Genomic DNA, 26,005 nt, shown 5'->3' on the forward strand with positions numbered 1-26,005 from the left:
TGAAGATGCATCAGTAAGACTTATTTGAACCTTATGCTACCCTTTACACAGGCCTGAAAGACAGGTGTTTTGGCCAGGGAGCATTTTTTGAAAGATTCATAAATGGTGACCCAACACTTAGCTTTTTCAGTACAGCAACGCTCTCTCCTGACCAGCACCTCAGAGCCGCAAGCTGGCTCCAACCTTCAAGCAATCTCTGAAGAGCTATGTTAGCTGGTCTTCCAGTTTCAGTACTCCAGGACTGGGAGAAAACAGTCCAGGCCACATCAACACAGCTCTAGTTGAACACCTCCATTTCTCAAGAAAATGGATTTTGTCTTGAAAGCCACGTGCATGCTGTAAGCTCACCATTCCTCAAAAGCTTCATTCTCAGAGGTAAATGCAGATAACCATGATTCTTTAGAGCAACAAGAAAAAGCTAAATTACCCCAAATTTATATTTCAAAGGGATAGTCTCACAGCAGTAGAAAAGAAGCTATTAGTACGCTCACCATTTGCTGTCTGCAACAAAAACCTGTAAACAGCTCCACGTATTTTATATCCACAAGTCTGAGACACATGGTAACACAGCATGAAGGCTTCTAGCTAAAAGCAGCATCAATTGGCCTCACAGAGTATGTTCACTAACACCAAACACATGCAAGAAGTGAAGTTTCTAATTATCAAGAAGTCACACATGCAAAAGAGACTATTTTAAATCATTTGACAGGTGCAAGATGAACTATAAGTAGAAGTGACTACCTGACATGACTCCTTTTAAAGTTAAAATTCCTGCTGGGGGAAGAAAAAAAAAAAAAAAAAAAAGACATTTACTATTGAGATGGCAACCGTCTTCAAGAAATCATAAGCACTAGATTAGACTATGCGGCAGTAAAAAACACTAGAAGTTGTTCCATATTCTCAATATTCTTATCTTCCATTTTCCTTCACCACATTTTTGCATAGTGTGCAAAATTAAATTCACTTCCAATATTTTTTGAAATTCTACATTAAAATGTCAAACTGTAAGCCCACTTTTTACCAGCTTTCTGAGATGGGACTAAAATGAACATTAACCTCATCAACTGAGCACTCTTCATACGGATGTATCCAATATCCAATAGAATTTTCCGCAGATGCTACTTTCTTCAGTCAGCACACGTCAACAGTTACAAACATCAGGTAACGTTTGCTTTTGAACTACTTGAGGGAAAAAGCAGAGATTTGTATTGAAGTCAGAGAGCCACAGACAAAGGGGGTTCAAACTTACCGCATATCCTAGTATTAAGATATAAGTTGGAAGAAAACTAGAACTAGCAACTCAGGTGTCAATATTAAAGAATCACAAGTTCCAAGGAGAAATCCTTCACTACTCAGAGGACAGGCAAGAGGACTCACTGTCACCAAGCTAGTTATACATTTTTGAAAGACTGTCAAAGACCTAGGCAGACTATGAACTCAAAATCAAGGGATCAAAGGAATGTTTTACAAGACATTCTTGAAACTTGCCTCACATGTTAGCAGAAATTGTTAAATCTTGCAAGCTAAGTCTCAAATATTTTAAAATACCCAAACTGCATAAAGCAGTAAATTTTCTTTAGATATGCATCAAAACAAAAGCTACCGTGGGATAAAATTGTTCATTAATTCAAACACTGTAAAGATGGCAGAAAACATAGACAAATAGTCATAATTAGGGATGTATCATTAATGCCCAAGATAATTTGCATGAAAGAAAACCAGAGCCAGCTAATTAGCACCAACTTTCCTTACAGGAGGAACAGCAGAAACCTCTAATCCTGACAGCTTTCTATTGTCTATTAGTAATCCAGAAGAGGAACCTAAAGAAATACAAAATATGAATGAAGGCTACTGATCTGTCAGTACTAGGAAAATTCAGAAACAAAATCTTATATAAAAAATTAATAACATTATTTCTCTGCATTCAATATATGTGGAAAATATTCTAAATAAGTAAGTGTTCTAAAAATCAAAGCAGCTTTGAAAACAATAGAGGTAGAGAAAAATTAATGTTACATGCTGGGGTCATAGGCGTTCATCCTAGAGAAACTGGGTGGATTCTGCCCAGCCTAACTGCACAACTCACTAGCAAACCAAATGCAGGCAGATATCAAGTTAAAAAGTACTGAATAGGATAATGCATATAACTAAACATCACAATTGAAAGAATAAGGAAAATGTAAGTTGACAATGTAAGGGAGACAACCATTTAAAATATGGTGGGTTAGACATTTTATCCCCAAATATATAGGTGACTATTAGATTAAAAAAAAAAGACATAGCTACCATTGTATCAGATTTCAGTAATTTCTTTTCTCTTCAATAGCCACTTAATGAGATTGAAGCACTATTTTCTTAAAAGTGCTTTCCTTCCTATAACTCACATTATACCCCTAAATCCACTTAATCAATACAAATCCTACCTCAAATTGCTATATTCATGAAATTATTGGAATATTTCTCATAAAAACTTGCCATCCTTTTCCACTTCTACCTTTCCCTTTCCCTCCTATTCATAGCACTTGCTTTAGATTTATTTTTTTAATTCTGCCTTCCTGGAGACCTCTGGTAACAAACAAATATCAAAAAGCATAACACATCTCAGGCTTAAGTTCTTCGTTTCCCTTGTCAACCCAAAGGGAATTACATGTGGTATAAAGAGAACAAACCACAAGATTTTCTTTAAGGACTCATGAATTTGTCTATGGAAAGTCTGTTTCTAAACTTTGTATTTTAGGGTTCTACTTTGGTTAGGTAAACAAAGAAATGAACTGCCACATGAAAAACAAAATAAGCAGACTAATAAAGCAGAGTCCTGCAAATCCTTTAGAATTTGGGATCATTTGCAAGTCTGCACAAGGAAAGAAGAAAGAGAAAGGGAGAGGTTGATAGAATAGTTTGGAAGCACAGCCCGATATAGAGATGGCTTTTGTTCAGGACTAGAGTGCCAGACACTTTCTTTGTGCCCATGGCATCCTGGTCTTCTCAGCACTGCTACTGGTATTTCTAGAGGACCAGAGCTTTAACTCTAGAATTCAGATTTTAGGTGAGCTAGAGAGGTTTACACATTGAAGCACTCGTTATGCCTCAGAGTACAAAAGAAGTTACTGTCCAATCTGAACTGCGGCAAAGCCTAGTTTCAAGTTTTAGGACATTCACACAAAAGCCTACTCTCCCTTTCCTTTTCACTGCATTTTTCCTTTCTATATTCAAGCAAGCATTAACTGTCAGGCAGAGAGCAGCTCTGACTGCTTTTCTTCCAAGCAAACAGATGCATTCACCTTTCTCATCACTCTTGCATCTCTTAGGTTGCTACCACACAGAAAGGCATGAAGAAAACAGATGAAGTAGAACCAGGAGGGAGAGACGGTCTTCTGCTGCTGCCAGAATCAGGATGGTTTGACAAGAGAAAAAAAAAAAAAAAAGAGAGCGAGCGAGCAGATAACTAAATTATAAATGATAGATCTAGCACAGATATTGCAATTGACCATGGAGACATGACTAAGTCATTGAAGTTATCTGAAGGCATAGCTTCCACACTCCATTAAGTGGAAGAGAGAGAAAACTAGGTTTGACCCAGGTCTTATACAAGTCCTAATTCAAAAAAAAATTAAACAGGTTTTACACTAGTAGTCACTGGAAGTGTGGAATTTCACCTGAGAACATGGGAAGGAAATTTGTTAGGCAAGAAGGAAACCAGAAGAGCCATGAAAGATTGGCAGAAGGTTGATGGCAAAGAAAAAAGCAACATATTGCCAGCCAGTAGAATCAAACAGCTCTTAATTGTGGAATACTGAGACTGTATAGCAAAAAAAAATAAAATAAAACTAAATTAAAATGGACAAGTAATCCAGTCTATGAATTTCATTGTGAACAGCTTTGCCTTCTCCCCTCCCCGCACCCAAACAAACATATTAGATATCCTTAGAAATAAATTTTTTAGAAACCAAAACCTATTTGCTAGTATTTCCAGACAAACTAAATGCTGGTTACATTGACAACTCTAAGACTGATCTGCAACACTACAGTAAATATTTTAAATCTCTTTACATTCACTATAGTAGTATTTCCAAATCAAGAAAAAAAAGTCCACCAGTTAAGCATGGTGTGCTCAAACTCATATATATACAGTATTAACATTGAGACCAAGAACATTTTCATTCAAACCTGAAAAACCAAGTATGACAAAGAATGTTTTGTTTCTAATAGTTTGTAAGAATAAACATTCTTCTGCAGTTGGGACATACCACGACAAAAAGTATATCACTATTGATGAGAAAAAGGAACAAAAAAGAAAAAAGTCTACATCAAAGAGGTGGATATAAAATCAAAAAGGCTCTTAGGTACCCCTATCAAATTATTGCCATCACAGCATTTGTGCAGGGAATCCCAATTTGGAAATCTAAAGGTTAAATAGATTACCTGAGCAGTCTTTCCAAATTTCATTTCACCAAAAATTTAAAAATTAGCATTCAAGTCCACACTTGATCAAAAGCAGAAGTATGGAAAATATGAGTTCTGTAGAAAACAGCAATTCCACTTTGCCAACAGCTTCAAAAATACATACTTTTTTGAAGAAGAACAAGGACCTCAAATTTTGAGCTCCTCTGTGAAAGGAAATGCCAGAAAAACACCAATAAGACTTTCAAAAAAATAGTTTTGACTGAAATCATGGAATTTAAACAGCCTTTTTCACAGGAAAACACTACATTTTCGTCATTTTGTAATAAACTTTTTTCCAGTGTTGCTGGATCTTCTTTCTCAGTCTCCAGGATAAAACTGACGTATTCATTCATATGTTAGACTTCGAGACTACTCTCTTATGGTCAGTGATTCCAACTGGCTCAACTTACAAGTTTTCATCCTAATATGAAAAAGGTTTTGCAAGTTCAAACTAAATACTCTTATCAAGATGTAGGCGTTGCACTAGTACAGGGGAAAAAAGTAATTAAAGTTTAGAATTTGCTATTTATTGCACTGTGCAGCAGTTCAGAGAAATCTGAAGTTTTATCTGCAATTATTTAAGACAGAGAGATTATACTTGAATGAGTGCACTGTGTTTTTCAATTAGCTATGAGATTGATGCTCACAAGTTTCTGCATAGTTTCACAGAGAAAATAATCATTAGACCATTAGGTATGGTAGAAGTATTAGACGTCATTAAATTACCTATGTTTCTTCAAATACTTAGTTTCTCATTACTTTGCCTCCCCTCCTCGCCCAAATCTGTTAAGCACTTTGTACAAAGTCAGTTAATGTCTTTAATTTGGCACTTCATTTTTGAAGGTACAAAGTTGGCAGTAACCTAAGCTTTTTCACAATTCAAAATTCATATCTGACTGGAAGCCAAGAGAGAAACAGGTCACCGTAAGAAAAAGCTAATGCTTCAAAAAGCATTAAAAAAGGAAACATGATGGAACTGTTTTGCAAATTCAGCTATACATAATTGGAGAGTGCAGCATTTGAGTAGCATAACCACTTAAAAAAATGTACATTTAAATGCAATCAAATACTTTCTAAAGACTCTTAAAATTCTATGTTCCAATTCATTTAAAATTACTTTTCAGTAACTATTCTAAAAGATTTTCTTCTGCTTCCCCAAAGATACCAAAATCCTTTCAACAAGGGAGAGTGGACTTGTTTGAGAAACAATACCAAATGGTTAGACCACGGTTAGATATTCATCAATGCTACTGCATAAGTAGCTGCTGCTCTCCCTTTTCTCTCATTCCAGCATGCCAGCCTCCTGCTTTGCCTACAAAAATTTATGCAGCAATGCAACAAACTAGGTCAGGGCACTGACAGAACTGAAAAATAACTAAGAACAACTGTGCTATTTCTCAGCCAGATCCCCAGTGTGGACCAAAGAACGTCTAGAAGTTTATAGGAAAGGGCAGAAAGGATTGTTCCTCCTTAAAATGGCACTACTGCCAAAAAATTATTCACTAAGGCATTCATTAAGTTTCCCTGCAACACCAGTTATTTCTGCATATATCAGTTACCTGATTAAACTACTCACCATGCACACCAGCAACTACAGAAGAGGCATCTGGGCTACAGGGAAAGAAATATGACAGGAGCTAAAGCTTGAGAGGCCATAAGCTACGATGATGATCAAACTAGTAAACTGATTATGCCCACAAATGCACTCAAATTCAGAAACAGACAAACAAAACGCAGAGCAAGTTTTTCAATCCCAGGTTTTTACTCAGAGAAAACACTGATTTTACTTAACAGTAAGAAGTAGTCACTTCAGATGAAATTTCCCTCCTCTCCTAAACTGATGCCTGTTCAGGATATCCTTTTTAAACATTGAATATAAGAGCATGCACTGGATTAGGATCTTTTGAAACTAACTGGAAAAGGATCAACTTCAAGCTAAAACAGGCTTTTCTCCTTTTCCCCCACTGAACCTGAACTTCAAAGTTGGTACCAATGAATTCCTTAAAACAAGGCAGTGAAAACTAACCTTATGAAAGGTGCTAATAGGTTTGCAACAACAAAAAAATTAAGCTGAAATAATTGCACACAAAATGTCAATGCTGAGAACAAATAGAGGACACATTTGACCCAGAAAATACAAGTGAACTGGTTACTGTTCTCTGCCAAAGGAAACAGACTTGCACTACCATATCATTGTCTATCTGTCCCTTTAAACTTGGGTTCTCTGTCTTATTTCAGCCAGACTTTAAAATAAATAAATCAGTACTCCGTGGGAGATGCATACAGAAAGAACAACAAGAACTAGGTTATTAAACACTGCATTGGGCTGCCACTGAGTACACATGTAACTCCAGTGTTAGTTCAATATGTTATCTCTTGCCCAAGTAGGATGCTTTAAGGGAACTGTGCTTACTGCAGTAGAACAAAGGAATACAAAACAAACAAACAAGAAAATAGGCTGTGTTAATTCTGCTGCCCACAGAAAAGTATGCTTCTGTTGAAAGCTATAGCACAGATATTCTGTGGGTTTGGAGCTGAATTCAGGTGCTTTGACCTAGATCTCTCTTCTCAAGAGATCATTGTGCTGAGAGAGTAGAGGTAAGATTAAGAGAGCTAAAAACAGGGTGCTTTATTCACCTGGGCATTGTACTTTCAACTACCAGGAGAGAAGCGCAGTAATTGACAAATTAGACTTGTGCTAATATCCAAAGAGATCCTGATGAACACCTCTTTAATGGTTGCAGACCACGGACTTGGGCCACCAGGGCCTTGAAAGAACAAAGAAATAGGGAATAGGCAATGGTAACGCAGTAGCAAACATGCGGTCTCTAAGCGCTCCCTTGGCTTTAAGGCACATCCAGTGCAGACAAATCTGACCAAAGTGTCAAAAATTCCTGGATTATATTTTGTACTAACCTTCTCTGTATGTTTACAGCCATCTGGATGGTCCACCAACACTGGTGGCGAGATCCCACTGCATTGCTGTAGAGCACCTGTGGTAGGATCCAGATTGGCCTAGGCCATTCTGACATGAACACAGAAGCAAAAGGAGATGTTTTCCATCCACAAGGTCTTAAGGCTGTCCTAGAAGGAGAACAGAAATTCCAATAAGTTTCAAACTCAATTCTGGTAGAGGTTGAGGTGAAAGCGGAAGGGGAAGAGGGTTTCCCAACCATTTAAGACTTCAAAATCTAAATTTTTGTGCAAGGGAGAAGGAGCCAAAAGACTGCTGCTAAAAAGAGGTGGTGATCTGAGCCTGTGAGGAAAACAACATATGCAGGCTAAAGAGGAGAGGTGGAACAACAGTCATCAAAAATGTTGTAACCTTCCAAATGATATGATTTGAGTAGGAGGACTGCCTGTCCTCCTAAATAAGCAGTTATCTATAGAACACAGTTTTGTGTTCTATACATGTTGCCCTCTATCCAAATATGAACACTTAGCACAACAAACTTTGTTCTAGATAAAACTAAAAAACTGTCTCTCCAGCTCACATTCACATGAGCAGCTCTGCAGAAGATCATTCTTTTAAATTGAATTTTTCCATATGTATTCTAGTTTACGGGCAAGAGATGAAAAACCTTTTAAAAAAACTCTACATCTATAATTTAAACATTAGTATTTATAATAGTTTTTGTAAAAAAGTATAGTAATATTTTTTTTCTAACAGACTTAAGGTTTAAGAACGAATTTATTTTTTAATCTTTAACAAAACAGTGACGCTTGAAAAATGATTTCTGAGCATTTCCAAGTGTTATCTGTTACATTTTAGCAATATTTAATGAAACAATTCCTTCAAATCTCTCCCTTCATCCAGTTAATACAGCAATGTCCAAAGAGACTTCTAAATAGCTGAAAAGTGAATGAAATACCTTAACAGACAGAAGAAAGCAGTTTTTTCCATTTTTAACGCAAGTGTAACTTGCCTACACTTAAATAGAATTTGCCAGATATTATGTGCTCATTTATCATATTTGCCATACTATACATGAGCGTACTAAATTATACAGGTTTGCTGCTCTACCTTTTTAAACTGATGGCAGTCAGTGTTGCTTGCCCAGAGGAAAAATAACATACAAAAGAGGAAAAAATAAAGATGCTGACATCTGTGATAACTTGACAGCATGGAGGAAACGCATGTTAAGGAAAGCTAAGATTGGCAGTGGAAGAAAAGGCATTTGTCAGTTGCTTATTCCAAAACAGATTATTACTTTACCTGCCTCAGTACAGAGATGAGCATGATATTTGACAGTGCCTTCATTTTTTTCGTATCATAAAGTAGAAAAGGGAAATACTTCAACTCACAATTTTGCTCTGCATTTGGCAATAGATTACTATAGTACTAAAACTATTCTTATTCTATCAGTATGCATTAAGCAGTTTTATATCCACTGAATTGGCTTACAATCTGAGTTTTATGAGAACTGGCTAAGGATCTCCCAGAAGTAATATAATTTTTAAACAAATCTGAACAAATAAGTAAGTATCAAAAGGCTAGAAGAATAAGGATATGAGATGACCCAAGGCAAACACAGCAGAAGACCTGGCATCAATAACACAGTGCTTTTAGAAGTGTTAAGACATCATGACATAACTGCAAAGAGATCCAACCATCTTTTTTTTTTCTAAATCAAATTATTCACAGTCTTCAGAACAGTTAAACAAATGCACAGACTTCTATGAGATGTCTGACTAGGCTCTACATATTATAACATGCAACACAAATCAGTGTTGCTTATGCTAAATTAGCTTTTTTTGTATCACTTTTCCTCAACAAAATTCCAGTGCCTTACAGAGGTGGAGAACACAATCCATTTTTACAGATAGAAAAACCGGGAAAGGCAGTGATCTGCTGCTCACTACTAGATAAGCTGTTGGCAAAGCTGGGACGAGGTTTTCTTCTCTCTAGTCAAGAACTTTTACCCAAGTTTCTCTGATCTGTTTAACAGTTTACATGGATATCTATCCTTCAGTGATTTTGCTAATAAATGCATTTCTTCAAAGGATCCTAAGAAGATATGCTCTTTGCTCACTGTTGTCCAGTATTAGGCCATCAATAACGGAACAAAAAACACACAAACAAAAAAAGTGAATAATGAAAGCAGAGCGCAAAGAATGGTCCATGTTGCCATTAGTAAGGAAGGCACATCTATCAAGGGCAGATGTTCCCTTTCTTGTAGGGAACTATGCATTTAAAGATTCATCTTCTCCCTTGATCTTTTATTTAGGTTACAAAAAAAAAATCCAGTTTAATCATTTTTTCTGCAGATATCATCTTTCCTAAATCTCCAGTCCTCCTGAGGCAAATTAACTGTGCCTATATCTTTCTCGAAGTACAACGGCCAAAACTGATACACTACTTCAACCTTACAACACAGAACAGAGCAGTAGGCTCAACTATACATAGCTTCCACCCAGATCATGCCACTGTTTATTCACATCTTTTATTTCTGAAAAATATGGCTTCGTTAAATCTCATTTAATTTGTAATCCACTGTTTGTCCTAGGTTTCTTGAGAGGGGACTACTTAGCAGTTGTTCCCCATAATATATTTTTGTGTTATTGCGGACTTAAACATAATGCACTTAATTTATTCTACTAAACCATATCCTGTTCTTTCAGGCCATCTTTCCAATGGTCAAGATTCTTCTGAATTGTTGTCTGGACTTCATATGTACCTGCATTTATTCCCAAAGTCCTGCTGCCCTCAAATTTCATAATCATACTCTATTCCACTGTCCAGTTCATTAACAAGAACAATAACCAAACAAATACACAAAAGCCTATGTAATATTCTCTCCCTTTCTGGAAGTGAACTACTGAAAAATAACACTCTGGCTACTGCTAACCTAATGATTTTACATACATCCTAAAACAGCTTTTATCTAGGCCATGCTTCCTTAGTTTACTCTAAGTGTATCACATGTGGCTTTCCCCTCGTCCACAAGCTTCCTGTTGTAGCAGAAGTTAGATTGGTTTAACTTTGTGCTTCTGATCTTTGCAACAAGTCTTGCAAATCTGCATGTTCAAAGAGAATACTGCCTTAGAGATAACCACATCTCTTCAGTATGTTTCTGTTCTGGCTGGATTTTTTTCCTATTCAATCCTGTCAAGAACAAAAATTAAGGTATAGTATATGTACAAAACTAGCAGATTATTTTCTGATAGTTCAGACTCAAACAAGGTCCGTCTTTAATCCAGAAATAGGCAAAAAGAAACCAAGGTGAAAAAGCCACACTGCACCCTTAATTTCCTTGATGTAAAATGTAAGTTACCCAGAAAATATTTGCAGCCTATAGGCACTGTTGATATAGACAGGCAGGTGGGTTGGACACCAACAACAGAAGATGCATGTGAACAAAAAGGAGAAAGCATTTGTTGCAATAATAATGGCTTTAAAAATTTCAGCCTTTTAATTTAACAGCCCTCCTCTTGAAATAGCAGTTGTGAGTACTTAGTCTAAGGTTACCAGTGAGCACCAGTTTTCAGTGTACCTTACTATGTTGCACAGTTCAAACTGAAGACTTCTTTTCCTTTAAGATGTCCATATAAATAGTCTACAGACTTAAAGTGGAAGCTTGGGAGCTGGGATTTTGGAATTTGGAGAAAACGGCATCCAAGCAGCTTCTGCTTAGAAGGCCTGACATCAAGTCCAAATATTTCATAAAATGAAAATTAGATATGGATTATTCTAGGCAGAGATCTCCCTTGCTTATTGTTTTTTTGGCCCTGTTTCATACTGCTAGATGTTTTGGGTGATGTCTTCAACATTTCTACTTCCTTCTTTTAACAATCACCTGAAAATTAAGGATCAAAATCCATTTTTTAAGAAAATATCCATATGAATAGGATCATACAATATGAAAATCAAAGCAACAAGAGAATTCCATAAACAATAAAGACAAGTCCATTACCAAGAGCCAAATCTTCTGTCATCACATGCACAAGACCCTACTCAAAAAGGCTAGGGCACCCACCCTAGAGTGTCTTGACAGTTCAGAAAGGTATTTTGGAGAATAAAAAGCGATGCATCACTGGAATCTAATACTTGGAGATTTTATTTAAACCTAAACACGCTTTTAGTCAGCCATTCTGATACACTGACCAGACCCATAGACAGGGGTCACAATGTCTGTAAACTGCAAAAATAATTATCTCTATTCAAATAAGTGTCTGTACTGAACAAACGTTCAGAGAATGTCCTTCTTTCATGTTTAACACCAATAATGACAACAATTATGCAGAGTCACTTGCAAACAGTGAAATAGCCATTCTTATTTGACATTTATTTATCCCACTTAAGACTTTCACCTCTTCACAACTATAATATGGAATGACTACATGATTTTAGTCATGCATTATCTTCCCAGTCTGTACAGTTAATTTATGTTTATTCAGTCAAAAAAAAAACCCAAAACAAAAAACGAACTATCCTGTCCCCAGAAAGTAACCAACCAACTACTCCATTTTATCAATTTATTTTTCTACTAAATCAGTCCAGTGAAGTGACTCTACAAGTGGTCAGAAGCATTAGGGTAAGGAAGTGAACAGGAAAGCATGAACAGGAGAGAAAATAGTATTAGTCTGCCACAAAACTCAAGAGAGAAAACACATTTACAACACTGAATCTTCTACGTGTTAGTCTTGATTGACCAGCAATATCTACAAAAATAAAATATCATAGCTTTATTCCATAATTCCCCATTGCTTTATTTTGTACAGAAAGACAGGAAGGGAAACAATCAGTTGAATACATCTTTCTTAACTGAGACAATACAAAATTTTTTCTGCATACAATTGCTCAGCAAAAAAAATTTATAGGCATCATTTATAGGGGGAACAAAATCATAAACACATCTTACAGGTTTAAAGTATACACTGTTAACATACTATCACCTCCCTAAAACTTCCCCAAAATTGCCAAATACCAGTTAGCCCAATTAGGCTGACATCTGAAGTGCATGCCCTTAATTTTCTTGGCCTTCATCAGTAGGTCATTCACTAATCTAGCAACAGTTCTGGCAAGCGCAGCCATGCAAACAATGCAACAACGCCTTCCTCTTGCTGGCCTCTAGCCACCTTCAGTCTTTTGGGACACTGACTCAAAGAAACACAAGCCAAGATTAGTCATTCGTGAAAGGGACCAAGGGTGACTAAACACAATTTAAGTACAAATTATTTTTAGAAGTCACCTGTAAGATGTTACTTTTCTTTTTAATCCATGAAGACTACAGAAAAGCTCATTTCCACTTTGCTGACAGTACTACACTGCTAGAAAGCAAGGCAAAAGAGAATAAAAGTACAAGACAATCTACTGTTCTCAACAGTAAAATGCTTACTATCATATTCATCACCATTACTATTAGATGTCTTTGGACTATTAGAAATCTTTTTTCATAATTCTAACAGCACCCATAGAAAAACCACACAACATTAAAAAGATCAAAAGGTATTTTCATAGCCTTACAGCTGCTCTCCAGAAAGACAAAAACAAAAATAATTTGCATTTCAGGAAGAGCACTATCAGTCTATGAAAAGGATGGAAGTCTTTTTGAACCATCATGATACAAAAACATTAGTAACAATCAGCAGAAACAATTTATTTAAATAGCATTAATGTGTAACAGCCTTAAGCATGAGCATGGAGCATCAAGGATCCTGGCGAGCTTGCTTTTAGTAGGACTGTCAACAAAGAGTTGTGTGTTGACTGCTCAGAGCTGGCAGCCAGCCTCTGCACCTCTTCCTCAGCCACCAGGGAACACTACCCTCATTCTTTTACCAAAAACACAGAACAACAAGCAGAGCTTCATATGGAGGATGTGAGCCACAGCACAAATGCAGCAGACACCTCTCTGCTCCTTCAGCGGAGAAATCATTCACTATAAAGGAGCAGAGAAGTCAATAACACAAAGTAAGATTTAGTGTCAACTACAGTTTTGCATGTCTGTTCAAAGAGTGGGTAATTTAATTTTTCAGTAATATTTCTATTGTAACGGGCTACAGAATACTTAAAGTCTGAGCTGTACTTCCTTCCCAAAACCTCCACCTCCTATCCTATCCCACAACAGTTCCAACTCCAGAAGTCGGTCTTCTCTCCCCTAGCTGTGAGCGCTCAGGCGAGGCCAGCAACAGATGCAAGCCTCTGACATTAGAGACGTTTCCCATACACAAAGCGCCAGCCCCAGTCAGTGCTTACTGAGACCTCATTAAGAACGCTCCACCACAAAGGACCCGTGAAGCTCAAGAGGCATCAGATAAATATCACCTACTGCAACAACTCAGGAAGTCTTCTCCCCACAAAACCTGTCAGTATAGTAATAGCCTTAAAGTAGCAGTGACGAGGCTGAAGCATCATCCCCCTCCAGCATGCCATCTGGCAGGTCAGCCCCAACTACCTGTACAGATGTGTGCATATGCCATGTACATTTTCATGTACACAAAATGGATTCCTTGATTTAGTTTTTATGAATAAGGCTTGACTACCGCTTACAGAGTCCTATTCTTTGCTAGAGAAACATAAATGCCATTTACACCAGTAAACTAACCTAATCAATACTGCAAAAACAGATGAGATGTGCCTTTAAATGAGAACACGTTTGTTTAACCTTTTCTGATGAAGCACGGAAGAATAGAAAAGAGGGCCTAAGTCTACTGAGGGAAAAAAAAATATAACAAAAATAGCACATTATTTAATTATGAACCTAAAATAGTTAAATACATACTTAACTATGAATATGTTAAAACAATCAATGCTGAGCTCACAAATCATCAGTAAAATAGCAGGTCCTATGACAATCAATGCTTTCTTCAACATTGAGCAGAGCTTCAAGAAGGCTATTGCCTAGATTCTCAAGTACAATACTTGCAATAGAATAAACCAACTACTCATTTTCCAGCCTCATGAAAATAACTGTAAGAAACAGGAGGAGAGTAGGGGAGAACAGACATTAGAAAAAGATATCTATACCTAAGTTGTCATACGCAAACTCTCCATTTCCAATGATGTTTTTTAACGGAACTACAGAGACAGAGATAACTACAAAGATTTCCTATCATCTCCTAGATGGTCAGAGGAATACAAAACTATAGGCATTCAAATATGCCACAACATGCTACTATAATGTTACTTAAAAGATCATAAACCCAGCCTTTCTCAGGCTAAGAAATTGATTGGTGGGTGACATGAGCAACAAGTAAATTACGAGATAAAATTTATAGCAACTGTCCTGTAAGCAGAAAAGTAGAACTACAGATTTGTCTCAACCAAAGGTTTAGTTCTTTCTTCCCTGAAAATCAATATTAGTATTTGATATATTTCAAAAGTCTTAATTTCATGGAAAACTTCAGAAAAGGAAATGAAAACTCATGTGGCTGCCAGCAGGTTTAAAGACACCCCGCTATTACAGTAGTCTATAGCATATTATTGAAAGTTAACAAACCTCTAGTGAAAACAGGCGGTGAGAAAGTATCTAAGCTACCCTGAGACTCATCACATTCACAATGGTCAGTGCTTAAAATTAAATCAATTACTGAACTGTAAAAGCAAATGTCAAATTTTCACAATGCTTTTCAACATTTACAAAGGATCTCAATGATATAATATTTTCTTAGGAAGACAAACAAAGTGCTAAGTGGTAGAAAATCCCCAGTGTAGAACTATTGCTTCACACATCTCATTATATCTGTTTAACCCCAGAGAAATCATTTATTTCAGCACACTGGCACAGGAAAGTCTCCTGTCTATTCAGCTCTGTACCTTCATTGTGAAAGAAAAATAAATATCAAACAGTACTTATGACTGTATACAGAACTATAAAAAGGTTATTTATACATTTACCAATTTAGGAAATAAGTCCAACCATAAGAAAACCTTACAAGTTAAGTAGGAAATATTATCTTGTAAAATGTAATTAGCACTTGTTAATCAAAGATGCAAATGAGAAAATCGCACTCTTGTCCATAAGCTTTTAAGAAGCCCTATTATACCTCAGAACTTCAGTCCCCCAGTAAGGAAAAAATTGTGCCAGCTGTTGAAGAGGTGAACAAGCTGTTCATAACTGTGAAGCAAGTTTAGAATAATGCACTGCTTATTTTAAAGGAGTCTAATTCAGGGAACAGTAAGCTTACAGAACATAAAAGTACTCTATGCTACCTTTCTTTTAAAGTTTACAAGTAACACGTACCTCCCCTTGCAAAAGTCTAGTCTGCTGACCCCAGTTCTTTGAAAACATTAACACTTCAGTTATAAGTAAATTTTTTTAGGGAGATGTACAGAAGGGAGTAGAGAATGAACGGTTTTCTGCCTTCTGTTAGGTTTAAAGTATTTCAGCAAGACTGTCGGTGTCAACAGGAGACTATGTACCCCAAAACAGCAAACTGCTTAAGTGAGCACATGTCTTTCTACATATAAATACTAACCTTCCCACAGGAATTCTAGTTTCAGATGTCTTCATCAGTCTCCAAGCAAAGCTCTACTGCCTGCAGCAGTATCTGAAATTTAGCTGAGCTGATAAGTGACTATCATTTCTCATTTGCAAGAGTAGGAAGTTTTTTTTTTTTTCCTTCTTCCTTCTTCTCTCTTCCCTTTTCCTAAATTTCTTCCATTATTCTAAGGAGCAGGCAGTCAGGCTAAGATTTCCTGGCCTCAGGTGAGATACCAGTTCCTATTTCACAAAGTTTTGTTTGTAACAAAGGAACACAGGAAATGTTATCAAATTTCAAAAACAATGCGTTCAGTTAGTAATACCGATGCAAATTTATTTCTTGTCCCCTCTGCAAAATCAGTAACTGGCAATGGAAGTAGAATACTGAGAGCTCTTAACATTATCGTAACAAAAGTAAGGAAACTGTGGCAACAAATTAATGAACTAGCTTTTCATTAAAAAAAAAAAATTAAAGTGTTGCTGTTTTAAAGCAGTCTTTGGCAATGCAGCAATCTAGCATAAAGCTTCCCAAATCATGCTGCAAATCTTAAGATAAAAAAATTCTGAAAATAAGGTAAGAAAGAAGGAATAAACTCTGAAAAAAAGGCAAGAAATACTCCAGAAATGCCCTGTTCCACCGAGTTTGCCAATTGCTGAGCCAGTGAGCTGTTCATACCACTTTTCTTCTCACACATACAAGCCCAGAAGATACTTCAGTGTCCAGGAAGAAAGGTATCCAGGTTACACATGCATCATGCTCAAAATCAAGTCATAACTACAAACACTGACAACTAGCACTACAGCTCAAGGAAAGCATTATAACGTCTCCTAGTCCCCAAGCATTTATTCCTGTCCCCACAATGCTTCCTCCTTTGCGACAACACTGCATTTGGATATGGGTTAAAACTAGTTTAGCAAGAAGTGAGCTGTAATCCAGAGCAGTATGAAATCCAGTTCACAACCCAGGCCTAAGGAAGTAGAAGAACAGCACGGTAAAGAGAGAGAAATACTCTTTCCTTCAGCAGCAGTGGCAGACTGATGTGCTCACAAAGCTACAACCTAACTCTTCAGGCTTGGGACTTGCCATTGCTGTTTCATTAAATCTCACAGGCTTGTTACTTGTTAATTATTTCTTATATTTTCTCCAGCTGTTGGTTTTTTCCCATCTTGATTTGAACAAGCTCTTTAGCAGTTGCTGTGGAGCAGGAACATCCTGAATTACATCGTAACAGTATGAGGGAGAGATTATTAATCTGATACCTGTAGATTTCAGGTTCTGAGATGCCTTCACTTTTGGAAACATTCATCAGCTATTCTGATATAAATTCAACTATTTAATATTTTCAGAAACTGGAAACATGTCAACTGTATGAACTCTTGCTTCCCTAAAACATCTAGCTGGTTCAGGGAGGAGGAATATTTCTTATTTGAATATTCTGAAAAGGGCTGGAAGAGGAACCTGTCAAATATAAACCTATCTTAAGGTGTCACAGCAAAAGTTAGCTAGTCATATGTAGCCATCCAGGACAATTACATTTTAGATCAACCCCCTACAAATGAAAATAACTAGTGTCTCAGTTAGTATAGGTGATCGCTATACTGTGAGGAAGGGCAGGGTATAGAGAGAACTATGCCTTATAGAAGAATAAAATCTGAATATTTTCTTTAATAGTAGATATGTTACACCATAAAGGAACTTCACCAAGCACCAAAAATACCAAGCACGCGCAGAAAAGAAATAAATGAAGGCATTAGTTTAAAATATAGCTAAATATAAAATGATAAAAGTATTATGAATACATTTTTGTTCAATCATTTTTAAATTATTCCTTTACTACGATGGGAAACTCTCTGAGGCTACCGTATTATCTTAACACACTTAACCAAAAACAACGTTTAAGCTGACACCAAGAAAACCAAGTACGAAGTTCTCAACAATTTTGTGCTTCTGATGATAGGCCAAAATAGAGCCTCCCAACTCATTCAGCTTTCAGATCGACTGTTTATCAAACTCATACCTCAGCAAACCATTCCTTAACATTGGCTCATGAGGAACATATCTGCTAACCTTTTTGTATAGATGGGAAATGAGCTGTACTTTTTTAAAGAGACTCAATTCCAATTTATAATTAGCAACTAGAGAAACGTTGCCAGCTGAAAAAGCTTTTTTAAGGTCTTCTCCATAACTAGAAACTTAAGACTTACAATTACCTCCCTGTGAGGCTCTCACCAAAACAGGAGACCACCCACCAAAATACCTAAGCTAAATTGTCGTGGTATGACACATGGATACTTAGCTTCAAATTACTTTGTCAGAAAACTAATAAGGACCAACTCATAAGCAGCAGCTATTTCAGATTATTTCAGCTCATTATTCCAGATTCTGAAATAATTACAAGCCGAGTAGCCAGCAGTACAGTATTTCAATACTCTGTGACCCAGCTATATGTTTATAAGGCTTTGAAAAAAAAAGTCAACGAGTCATGAACATTACCACAATGAATGGAAATTTGGATATAACAGGATGTATTATATTACATGTAATTTACAAATTTTTGTTACTATGATTAAAAAAGAGAGCAATCCTAGTTAGGCAAATCAACGAAGAGACAAAAGTAATATGCCATTAGCAACAAATTAAAAAAAATAGTTAAACACCCTAAGACCTATGCTTTAACTTATGATGCGCTCATTTCGTGACTTGAAACAGCCTCTCTTCTGCTGATTGCCTTTTTGATGGCAAGGAAGTTCTTAAAATGTTACAGTAGAGACACAGAGAATTCAGGTAAAAAAAACTGTACTGAAAGTATAGGTATCAACACTTAAGAATATATCAAACTTGGATTAACATCTCATTTCTTAATAACAATGAGGTATTTAAAATCATGTCATTCATTCAGGAAAGAGGGAGAATATTACTACAAAGAACTACACTGCCATGCGAAAGAAGGTAATCCTTTCCTAATAGTCTCTGGGATACTACTGTGTAGCATCTATGCTCATCAAAGAAAGGAGGTCATAACTAAATATCCAACAATAGAATTTGAAGAAAGTCTGACCAGACAGCTGCTTTATTAATTTCTGCATGCAATTCTTCTGCCCAAGAAGCTGTCACAGTTCTGAAGAAATAAGCCTCAACGTTCATAATGAGTAAGAAATTTAATTTTAATGGAAGGAAAAAAAAGGTTTAATTTTAAGGGAGAAAATATTCCTTTTTACGACAGTGGACTGGAGCTTCTTTCATTCCTTTTCCTCACGGTACTTGGAAAGTAACTGAGCTAGATTATCGGAAACCCTAATTACATCAGTTTACGTGCTTTACATGTATGAACAATATGTTAATCTTATCTATATCTTGTTTGCAGTCTGCTTTCCTGCTATTCTCTTTAGTCTTTCAGGAGAAGAACAACATGAGATACTATACCTAAAAATAGCCACTTTATGAGCTAATTATCTCTTCTATGAGCAGATAGCAAACTATTCCCATCTTATAAAAGAATATTCAGCAAACCCATATTTAGAAGTTTATAAGCAAACTATGGAAGTTTTGCGTTGGAGAGAAGAAACACAACCAACTATTTGTAAATGCAAGCAAAGTGGTTTAACTTGCAGCAGTGTGTTCATCTAAAAAACTACCCTGTAGCAGCAGCTGGCTGCTTCTTTATAATTTAAAAGGACCAGCTGCAGTAGGAGCAGCAGCACACTGAAAAATATCTTTGGGAAAGTTGATGCTTGAAAATAAATTACAGTGCATCTTCAAACAGCCCTTGCTACAACAAAACAAGTTATCTTGCCTTGTGAAAAGCAGAACTGGGAAGCCCAGTTTCCCATAGATTTCCGTTACCAGCAATAACCTCAACACCTTGCCACCTCTCCCTTATGAGCTCTCCTTTCTTCCTCAGTGCTCAAAACCTCCATTCCCCACGAGACTATCATTTCGTTCCTGTGTCTCTTAATTACCAGCTCAGCAAGAGGTATCACATGCTATGACTTGTTCCAAGGTTCACGTGTGCCATCTGGTCAGTAAAGAAACGGATCACTGGTCAACTGGCCAGCCCAAAGAGAACAGGCAGCTGCTAAGATCCCTCCATGGCCTCTGTCTGGAGTACTAATCTGTGTCTCTTGTGCCACAGCACTCATTTTCTCCAAACTTACAGCAACTTTGAATTTTTGGGACTTTTGTCTCCCTATCGACAGTGACTAAAAACTGCCTACAAGTTATGTTGGGGGGTGGGCAGGAGGAAGGGGTGATGGAAAACTGAAGGTAGACAGAGCAATCATTATGAACCCAGTTTTCTCAGGAGATCAAAATGAATGTAAAGGGGTCAAATGGCAACCCCTCCACTCCTAACAAAGCAATGTTGATGCTTTACTAAGGCAAACATTACCTATTAGCTTTTACAACAAGGACAGTAACAGCGCATGACGTTGACACGTTGGACACATAATACCAGTTTTCAGCAGAGAAGTTGCAGGCAAAGAACAGAACCATAGCCAACGCTAGCATAGCTAAGCAAATGCCCCTTCCTTTGCTTGAAAACCATACATTTGATCCAAATAGATGCAGTTAAAGCACGTGGCTCCAAGTTTTTCATACATCCTTCAAATTTTCTGTATATTATATTTTTTCTTTAGTACTTCTCATAGCTGGAAGAACCATGTAGAAAAGAAAATTTGTTTACTCCTCTATTCAGATTTCTTTGTGAATCTGTACAGAAAATACTATTTTCTCCATAAACCTTCACTTACAATGGAAAGATTTTCAGACATACACACAATTTCAAGACAGCTGGAGGCCTCTTAAAATTCATCTAGTCTATATACAGTTGATTTCATAAGTTTCAAGCTTTTCTGCTAATGTTCCTCCATCAGCATTCAAACTGTTCATAAATTCAAAGGGCTATTTGTTTCACATGGGGGGAAAAGGAAACCGATTCCTTAATAGCTACTTGCATAAGACTGGCTAAATTTTTTCTCCTTGCGTCTGACAGTGATTGTTCAGCCCGTGAAAAGTTTCATGATCCCAGAACAGTAATGTTCCAGCTGCTGCCACCAAGAGCCAAACCGATCCCCCCTTCTACAGCCAAACTGACTCCAGTCAGATTTGGAATTCTTTAAACACAGTAGCTGTCACTTAGGCCATTGTGTTCTTTTCCGCCTCAAAATGCCTGGCCACAAATAGATTTCAACTTATTTCAATGATGCCAGCCATCACTTTTCTGTTAAATAAATATTGTTTCCCTCTCCTGACATATCTTAGCTTGCCTTCCATGTAATGGCTTAATATTTTGTTAGAACACAAAAGAACTCATTAAGCCATTCAAAATACACTGAAATATCACTGGTCAATAAAATTATGTCAAGAACTCGTGTACAAAGGAAAATATAAGACATAGTGCCATTTTGGCACACTCTTCAAGTACTAGTAAATGGCAAAATGAACTTTTTCAGTAACTTGACTTTGAGGTAGTTTTTGTCTTTTTCTGAAAAACTCTAGTTACACTACAGTGATGATTTTCAAAAGAAGCTGAGCTTCACTTTCAGATAGCCAGGTCTGAAAGACATTTCAAAGTAGATATTAAAAAAAACCATAAAGTTACTTGACTCGTTCCAAATACCTTTAACCTCTGCCACTCTTTAAAAATGACCACATCCTTCTAAACAAAAAGTAATGAAACATCCAGCTACACATTACATACTCATGCAAAAGAAAGAAACGCAGAAATCGCAAATGACGAAAAACCATAAAGCTGGTATGCTACCACAATAATTGATGTGAGCAGTTTTAAACTAGCAATTAGCCAGCATGGGTTAGGAGTGATGGATAAAGCAGCAAACACACGCTCTTAGAAGAGCATGAAGTTTTTCCATAGACCACACATAAGAAATAGGTTGTAGTGATCATCCCTATAGGCGGAAGTTGTAGCAAATCACCATTTTATTAGCTTCTACAAGAAAACATGGTCATGGTTTGATTATCATGAGAAAGGTGTTTTCAAATGTTTTTACAGCCCCATAGTTGGAAGTTCAGCTGCAAGGAATCTCAAAGTCAAAATTTTGATTTGGATGTCAGTCCCTGACTTGCACACTATTGAAGTCGGTGCTCTTCTACACAGAAGCAACAATAAAGAAAGCCCATTCACTTTAAAAACAATCCTACTGTGGTTCTTCGTTTAAGAACCCTACAGTGATCCAACCTAGTGAATTAATACAAGTGACCACAACTCAGTGTCATCCCCAGAGTTGTAGATGACACAATGTACAGAAAATAGAAGGCATGATTTTCCTGGCAGGAGTTAAGATGTTTTAATAAGTTTTTCAAAAACAGTGAAATACAGTTTAAAAAAATTTTTTTAGGCATCTTTCAGGTTTACGTAACACACATGAAATGTAGAGAAACCACTGTTTCAGCCCTAAAAAGTTCTTACTCTGGGAAAAAATGGAATAGTCGCAACATCCAAAACAGCATAAGAAAGCCTTGAGATAACCCAGAGCAAGAAAATTAAATGTTATTGTACTTCTACAAATCAGATCACAGGTGAGATTGTTACAATCGGTTTCTTGCACACAACAGATTCCAAGCATTAACTGCTTGCAGAAAAGTGATTAGTTTTCCTGGATATGGAAAAGCAAAATAAAAGATGGGATTCAACAACTCTGCAAAATCAAAAAAGGGACTAAAAGAAAGAAACCTGAGGGAGAAAAAGAAAATAATTACTTCTAGGGTGGTTCTCTGTTTTTTATCGAATTTCTTTTCTAAAGATTTAACAAACTCAGTATACAAGATGACTTGGTTTTGGTCATCTGACACCATGGAAAACTTACTTTTGCAGATATGATTTAGGACTGCAATGTAAAATTGGATACACAGCCTGATGAGCATGTTCTGATAAAGAAAAAGGTTTTATGCTGGACCTGCACACACAAGGTGCATCTCGCTTTAGTGTTTTAACTGGCTCTGGTTATTCACTAGACTCCTGTCCATTTTTCCCCTCGCCTTAACATCCTTATTTCCTTCGATGACAGCATAGCGGAATAATGGAAATAACATTATGAAATAAAAAGTACTTGAATCTGTAACACCAAAAAAAAAAGCCTTCAACTTTTAGTAAGCACACTGCATGCCTTTTGAATGTATAAGTTAAGACTTTTCAGATACTTTTGTCAGAGTAACTCTGCTTCTGCTGTACCGCAATAAGGTATTTTTCTATCAACTGTACTTTTACATGACTTTATGGGTTATTTAATGTTTTCTGCACTAGTCTGTTAGAGCTGCTGAAACTACTGGATAGTCAAGGAATAAAATTTTGCCCAACTGTGTAACGTTTTGTACAACAAAATAGTATTTCAGCTACAAGTATACAAATGACCTTAAGACTTCATAAAATATTAACAAAGTTCCCAGCAATTGCTGTTCAGCCGTAAATGAATTTATTCAAATACAGACTTTTAAGCATACTAAACCTATAACGAACACCAGTTTTTCTAAAGCTATATTACCAATACTACTTATGCTTGCAACCCGTCAGAATTATTGTAAAGGGTAGATAATTGACCATTTAGTTCTGGAACTCTGCACAGCAGGAACCATACCCCAGACTGATGTTGACCTGAGCACTTTGAAAACATTTCAATCCAACTTTCATGAATATAAAAGCAGTGATGCCAGAAGTTAAAAATATTTTTGATAAGTAGGCAGTCTAACATTTCAGCAGCTAGTCCATTCTGTTCTGCTTTAGTAGGGAACTTAGGAATTCTTTATTCCTTGTAAAAGCCAATGCACCTTCCCTGCCACCTCATTCTCCCAATTCACTTCAAAGTCCACATAAACCACAGCAGAAGTTGCAAAAGAAAGAATATCACTGAGCAGATGGGAGTTGTTTTCCACAGATAGCTTATAGTCCACTTCCAGAACGTTATCAGGCAACAAACAGCCTGTTCTTTAAAGAGGCCAGATACTTCAGACAGGCAACTGAAAGTTTAACTCGCTGCATTTTTTTTCATCCTACCTACATGTAACTCTTTCTATAAAAGATCTGGTAAAACAGAATGTGCTTAAAAACAGAGCAAAGTGCAAGCTGTGGTAAGAAACCAAAAGCTTTGGAAGTTTGGAACACAACAAAGGATTAATCATATGTTTAACCTGCAATAAGGCTCCTGAAGGTGGTGCTGTGCTTTCTTACTCCAAAAAGACATTGAACTGCACTACTTAGTCTTTCTGAGACTCTCTGTTCAAGAAATTCTCCACAAAATCAAATATTTAAAAACGCCAGCCTGGAAAAGGACTTCAATCTTATAACTTTTGAGGGTAAAAAAGGCTTTCAGGGACAGGGTGCTTTTTACTTGAAAGATTTATTTCAAATAAATCTATTTTAATTGTATTACCTCTGCTGCACTTTACAAAGATCAGTATTTGTTGCATGATGTGTACACATCTGCACTGTCTTCAGAATTTGAAAACTGAAAGTGACATAGGTACTTAAATTCCTAAACTTCTGATTGATGAGCCCAGAAGAGAAAAAAATGCAAAACTCTGCAATACATTGGCAAAGGGTTAAATGAAATCATACATCACTTGCATGGGTTTTTTTGGCTATTTTAAGTATACTAGTTATTCCAAATAGCTCCTTGCAACAGGACTGTTCTGGCATGCTGTCTTTAGCCATTTTCAAAGACAACAGACCACCTTACATTCCTCACATGATACTACTGACAATAGAGTTTAAAATGACAAAATGGTCTAAATAAAATAAATGCACTGGAAATGCATCCTTAACTTATTTATAACAGTTCCTATCTCACAAACTGGACATTCCAAGAAGTATTTCCTGACAGAAATACTCTCTGGAAACTACAGTCAAAGCATAGCTTTCCATTTAGAATTAGGATTCAGCTTCTATGTTTGAAAGTGCATCAATCCCAATTAGTTTGAGTATACAATGAACTGAAAAGCAAATAAATCCATTAGTTTAACTTAAATGAGTCCTTAAAGATATTTTCAAAAATGATCTGTCAATGAATGTTTTCTCTTCAAGGTATTTAATGTAGAAGTATCAGAAGCAGAACATATACAGATTATCCCAGGTCGTTCTTCATGCTAAATTATTCACAATAGTAACCAAACTGATGAATGTCACAGAAAGAGCGAAAGCACAACTCTGACCAGTCACTTTTCATCTACAGCTAATTTGCACCTGCATCATCTTAAGATCCACAAGTCTATGGTACCTTTTTTTTTTTTTTTTTTTTTTTTGAGAGCAAGAGAAACACACACAGATGCAAGCGATCCCTAGAAAAGTTAAGTGACCACATGAAGTTACAACAGCTTGTCATGCATTTTTAGCAGGGGTGGGAGAAGGCTTTATGCTCAGTCCTACTTCTTGTCCTCATCCTAGCCACCGCTGTAAAATTCGTTTTAGAGTACAGTTGTGGAGATATCTGATTAAGACCAGCAACAGATATCTCCTCCTCTTTACAGAGGTCCATGGTCATTAGACTAAGTTTTCATTCTGCTTTCAGGTAAGTCAGCTCTTTCATTCAAATATTTAATGGGTGCCTCCAAACCTCTTTTTCCCTGCTGACAATTGATTCCAACCCATTACCAAAACTGCTCCCCCTTGTTTGTTCCTCATAGATCCTCTAAAGAACTTAAACGTGTTTCCCGCTCCTCCTCCCCAAAAGAATTCTGGTATTATCACCTCCTTTCTAATTTTAAATGTAATTCTGGTTATCATTCACAGTTTGCACTAAAGTACTGCTAGCACACAGAGCGTGGGTGTAAATGGCATGGAGAAAGATATAATAATGACGACCTGTGATTATAGGAAATTAACCAGATTGGGTTCCAAAATTCTGCGAGCTCTGTTCAACTCTACCAAGCTGCACCTGTAAAATGAAGATAGTCTATCTGTCTCTTGTATAACTACTTAATATGAGGTATTCATGCATTATCATAAATAATTTCTGCGGCTGATAGAAAGCAGCAGCTGAAGCTCTGGACTCTGTCCTGACATACTGTTAAAAAAAAGTCAAAGATCATGATCTACCCCATTTTACAAGCTTTCATAGGCAATGTGGATGGTGAATATTGTCCCAATTCAATTGTTCCACATAACTGTGATGACAAATTTTGTCATAAC

General features: G+C 36.7%; 1 protein-coding gene across 6 annotated transcripts in view; it reads right to left on the bottom strand.

The window, feature by feature from the left end:
* Positions 1–26,005, bottom strand: part of GALNT1 (polypeptide N-acetylgalactosaminyltransferase 1) — a 95,485-nt gene that overhangs the window by 57,441 nt on the left and 12,039 nt on the right. For 4 of the 6 annotated variants that reach the window (XM_068936182.1, XM_068936181.1, XM_068936185.1 and 1 more), the window contains exon 2: positions 7,360–7,527. The exons of 1 other annotated variant lie outside the window; for it this stretch is intronic. The gene's annotated coding sequence lies outside the window, so the exon portion shown is untranslated. The remainder of the gene's footprint in view (positions 1–7,359; positions 7,528–26,005) is intronic. One more of the 6 variants, XM_068936183.1, reaches the window with a different exon arrangement.

The sequence above is a fragment of the Struthio camelus genome, chromosome 2, assembly GCF_040807025.1.
Source record: "Struthio camelus isolate bStrCam1 chromosome 2, bStrCam1.hap1, whole genome shotgun sequence".
NCBI lineage: Eukaryota > Metazoa > Chordata > Aves > Struthioniformes > Struthionidae > Struthio > Struthio camelus.